This window comes from Paramisgurnus dabryanus, chromosome 2, assembly GCF_030506205.2.
Source record: "Paramisgurnus dabryanus chromosome 2, PD_genome_1.1, whole genome shotgun sequence".
Lineage (NCBI taxonomy): Eukaryota > Metazoa > Chordata > Actinopteri > Cypriniformes > Cobitidae > Paramisgurnus > Paramisgurnus dabryanus.
In genome coordinates this window covers 55,545,320-55,550,772 of record NC_133338.1, presented here as the reverse complement: position 1 = coordinate 55,550,772, position 5,453 = coordinate 55,545,320, and the positions used below count along the sequence as shown (strand labels likewise).

Below are 5,453 nucleotides of genomic sequence, written 5' to 3'. Positions count from 1 at the left end.
TCTGATTCCCACTCTCTGGATCTGAAGCAACCTGCTCCACACTAGCAGGCCAAACCTCATTTACAACTTCATTCTCAGTATTAGCAGGCCCAACTTCATCAACCACCTCATTCTCAGCATTAGCAGGTTCAACCTCATTTACAACCCCACTTTCAGCACTAGCAGGTTCAACTTCATTTACAACATTAATCAAAGGACATGCCTGTTTAATGTGTCCATATCTACCACAATTAAAGCATTTCATCGTCTCTGTGCTGATAAATATTGTATAGTCTTACCTTGCAACGTCATCTTCACAGAAACATTTATAGATTGAGAGTCTGCATTTAACACCATATGTGTATGATGGCGAAAAGACATAACGTGCTTCAGATTCGGATTCTTTAAACAGAGTGGAATCATTTTTATCGGTCCGACTAGTTTACCGTAAAGGCAAAGTAAGCGTTCTAATGAATCGTTAGGGATAAACAGAGGAACATTCGATAGCGTCACCTTTTTAGCCAAATTAGATAGCGGTAACACTGGTAAGAAAACATCTCTCACAATCAACCCACGCTCAATCAAAACGTCAACCATAAATTCCTCTTTAACAAACACAACAATAGCCTTATTCACTCAAAAAATGGGTTTTGTAGCACTGTTCATTATACACAAATATATTTAGTTACATTAACACATACACATTTATTTTTAAGACAAAATACAAGTGTAATGTGTTATGCTAAATCAATTTGTTATTCACTCTGGTTTACCTAACTACCTATCTTTAAACTAAAGTAATTGGTTTACTTTTGCGATAGAGAGTAGACCTATTATCAGGTTCATATTCCGGAACAGAGGGGGCGGTAATGCTCCATTAAGCTGGTTGCCAACCGCCGGTAAAAAAGAAAGAAGAAGAAGAAGAAGAATTTTTTTCAAACTAAAGGATGTGACGTCATTTTAACGACTTCCACGAAGACGGCGCGCAGGTGATGGTGTGGTAAGTAAACTAAATACGTTTATTCTTCAATCCATCTTAAAACATTGTTGAGGCAACTTTATTTTATGTTTAAGGCGATGGTGTTTGTTTTTGATGGTGATGATTTCACGTCATTTGTGCAGCAGTGAGGTAAAGTGTGTGATTTGTGCGTTTCAAATGTAATGGAGTGCTTCACGCGATCTGTCGTGTGACGTGTTTAAACCGTATTAAACGTGATGTACTCGTGTTTAAACAGTATTAAACGTGTTGTTCAATTTCGGGCCATTATTAGTGTTTTATGGTAGCAGCAGTGTTGTAAACTGCGTGATTTGTGCGTTTCAAAATGAACGGATTGCTTCACGTGTTCGTGGTGAGTTGAACTTCGATTTTCCGTCGTGTTCCGGTGGTAACGTTAGCCATTGAACTTGTTTTACTGGTGATAATAGTGCTTTTGAAATGTATTTTCCTGTGTTTAGTCAGAGCATTTTCTCAAGGGGTTCTTAAAGTTTATTTTTATTTGTTACTCTGAATGAATACTTAAAGTAAGTTATGTTGAAATGTAAAATTTGTGATCTAAATTACTAAAACATGAAAGACTGCTGCACGTGCGTTGTGGTGGTTATCATAGATATCATAGTACATATTCTAATTGATATATTCAAGACATGATTATATGCTCTACTTGTTCATTTAAGTAGGAATTATGCTACAGATGTAATATTGCATGACGACAAAGGCCCACTTTCACTTGTAATTTGTGTGCATGGCATGCAGTGCACTGTCATCAGAAAAAGAATACTTTGCTGACATAAACAGTCACTTAAAGAAGAGTAAAACGGTATTTTGCATGTTATCAGGTTGTGTTTTCCAATCAAATGTCAATGGGACTTCTATATCACACAAAAACAGAAAACACAACCAGCATTCACTGAGTGATTTTAAGCCTGGTGTAGTTTCCATTGCTGAAGTATTACAGGAGGTCAAACGTTTTTATGGTGATGAGGCAAGTGATGCTTTTGTTCATGACTGAAGCCAGATGTGTTTTATTAAAACAGATTATTTAAACTAGAGCATATCACACATTTTTTAGGTAAACTGCATTGTATGTTAAAGTCTGTCAGTGCCTATTTTAGTTAGCTAGCTGATGATTGATTATCCATTGCTTGAGTTATATGGTTGGTGCTTTGTTTGGTGACTTTGAAAAGACAAGTCCACGCATATTGTAAAATATGCTTTTATTTTGTTAAATGGACAATTCATAAGTTAATGTTTTTTTAAACCATACTTACAATTGATTTAAAAAAAATAATTAACTAAATTTTACTTGTTTTCCACAGTCATACCACAATGACTTCTCCAGTCTGGCTAAAAGTTACAAAAGGTGATCCTTCAGTATGCCATTCCTACTTCAGTGAGTCAAAGGACCTGTCAAAGGAAATAGAAAAACAATGTAATCTACAAGGACATTTAAGGCTGCAGTTCATGGATTCTGACTTGGGCAATTAGTTTTTAAATCTCATGTACACATCTGAAATTCAAGACAAAAGTACACTAAATGTGGTATTCCTGACAACACCAAGTAATTGTGACAACTTGCCCCCACCACAACTGAACAGTTCTCAAAAGGAGTACCTGCTCATAACCAGCTCTTTCACTTTCATCCTGTGACACAGTATTTTGTCAACCCCATCTACATCATTAAGCTCTGACTGTGTTGCAAAAGTGTGTCTTGCCAAATATATAACAAAACTGAGAAAAATTGGCTGTAATGAAGTGAAATTAAATTTACTTAAGCCCAAACCAGCTGGAATTTCCAGTGCTGTTTACCATATATATATATATATAAAAAAAAAACATGCAATGCTGAGGTGAACTACTGCCCTTACCATCCATAAACGGAGACATCCAAAACACTGGAAGTAGTCAGTTTAATACTTCTGTCTGAAATTAAAAAGAACAATGAGAAAACATTATGAATGCTGATGGACAAGACCTTTTCTATCAAGAGACATGAGGTTGTCAAGGAATCGCCTTCAATAGCAGATTTCAAAACTAGATGGCCTGCTCTTTTCAGAAGGGAAGAGGTGAGTGAAAAGTTTTTGAGTCATTTATGTTTAACTTTATTGGTTTTGTGGTAACAATAATTTATTTTGTTTTGTAGATTTGTGCAGAGTTTAAAAGAATCACAACAGCCCCATTGGTGTCTACATACTTGGCAAAGATGAATCCATATTCTGCAAAGCTTATAAGGATCTATGCAAAACGAGGAGTCGTCAATGGACAGAGAATTAAAAACCTGCTGGTCTCCACAACACGGGTATGATGAACTGCACTCATTAAAACCTTATAATAAAACTTCTTTTTGCACTGGTGAAATTGGAATTAGAAAGTTTCTGGAACTTGTAAAAAAAGAAACATAGGTACAGTTTAAAGTGTCCCTTTTTGTTGTTGTTTTCCACTTACATGCTGTATTTTGCATAATAATCTAAAAATAAAGGTAAATGTTTACCTGATATTGTGAATGCTACAATTAATAAAATTTTGATATTTTCATATTTAGACTGACAACATTGATCAGACTCGGATCTTTCTTTGTCTACCTGAATGAAGACCCGACCAGTCTAATTAAAGAGTATTTGGTAAGTATATGTGCATATATATACTTTGCTGTATTATCAAGGAATTGAAATGTGGTATCCCAGGTGAAAAAGTAGTACACTTCCATATTGTACTTACAGTGCTCTATTTTAAACTAATTTATACTTGGTATACTAAAATTTATTCTTTAGTACTTTTTAAGATGTTCTCAAGATTATCTAAGTGTACTTATTTGTGCTGTTTTGAGACAACATAATTATGAACTAAAATGTGCTTTGAATATACTATCTCTGTATTAAAAATGTATTTAGTTAAAACTTGTAAACTTGAACCCAACTTTCATACAAAGATGGGTTCAAGTTTACTACGAGTGGTACTTAAATACATTTTTAAAATAGATTTTTAGAACATTTTAGTTCATATTCATGGTGTCTCAATAATAGAACAGGGAAGTACAATTATACCTTGTTCACACTGTCAGTCTAAATATGATTTTGGTGCATATTCGAATCCATCAATTCCAATTCAATCACATTTAGAATGTGTGAACGGCCAAAAACCACATGAAATCAGTGTTTTTTCAAATCTTTTTCGGGCTACATCCATGGGTGGTTTAAAATCCTTTTCAAATCGCATTTCTGGAAATCCAAGTCAGTCTGACCGCTCTGATCGCATTTGTGTAGCTTTTCAGTTATGTCATGCTGTTGCATCACATAAAACGTAAACACGTCAGATGTTGAGGCAGATTGTCGTGCCAACGCAATGTCATTGCCATAGAAACATTGCAGATAATCCAGACAACGGCAGAACGCTACAGGACGCACAGAACAGTTGTGATCCACAATATGGACAATGAGTTTGTCAAATCGGATATGCCCTAAAATCTGATTTAGACTGACATTGTGAACAATGTACAAGATGTTTAAGATTATCTTAAGTAGTACAAAAGAAGAATTTTTTGTATACTACGTACAGAATTAGTGCATGAAAATAGAGCACTTTAAGTACATTATTGACGTGTACTTTTTCACCTGGGATAACTTTTTATTTTATCTCATCTCCACTCATGGTATTTCAAACCTAGGAGTTTCTTGCTAATGCAGAAAACAAGATATTTTAAATAATGTTGGTAAGCAAACAATACTTGCCCTCTTTGACTTTTTGGCTGTTGTACATTATGGAATATGAGACCGTTCTTAAAATACTTCAGTTTTACAGAATCAAGTGATGTGTTGGTTTTGAATAACATTAAATGGTAAATGAGATTTTTCTGACATTATTAATAAACATAAAATAATTTTATCATTGTCATTCTCACCTGCAGGATACAGATGCACCCAGTACCCAGGAGGCGATCCAGAAGATGGTGATGGGAGTGCTTGTTGTAAAAATGTATGGTTCAGACATCGAAGACAGCCCAGCAGATGTTGGAGTGTTATTAAAGGGATTAAGAGTGTGTATGCGACAACCATGCTGATGGGACTGAAATATGAACTGAACTTGAGCTACTTTCCCGAATTCAGGTACACTTTTGAAGTATTGCAGTTGTTGTTTCTGGAGCTAGATGGGAAGTAACTATCTCATAAAGTTCAGACGCTGAAGACCAAGCCTTTTGCAGATGTTTTGAAAAATGAAATATTAAAACATTCCTATGTAAATGCCATGTTTTTGAAATGGCAGTACAATAACATTCAGGAAGTAAGCAGTGTCGTCAATTTATTTTGATAGTTTTGCAGTGTGTTTTTATTTAATTAGATTAATGTAGAGTTGTTTAAAGCTTTGGCTGTACGTAAATGGTCCTGCATCTAATTTGTCATGGAATGTTAACGTTTATAATGTTTTTACAGTACCATTTAACTTAAAATTATACCAAAGTTGTTGAAAAATCTTTGAAAGT

The 5,453-nt window shown here is 34.8% G+C and overlaps 1 long non-coding RNA gene across 1 annotated transcript; it reads left to right on the top strand.

Moving 5' to 3' along the window:
- Positions 1 to 615: 615 nt before the first annotated feature.
- Positions 616 to 5,011, top strand: LOC135743934 (uncharacterized). The gene is made up of 5 exons (XR_010530610.2): positions 616 to 979; positions 2,296 to 3,042; positions 3,120 to 3,275; positions 3,519 to 3,597; positions 4,881 to 5,011. It is a non-coding gene; the product is annotated as an uncharacterized lncRNA (long non-coding RNA).
- Positions 5,012 to 5,453: the final 442 nt, after the last annotated feature.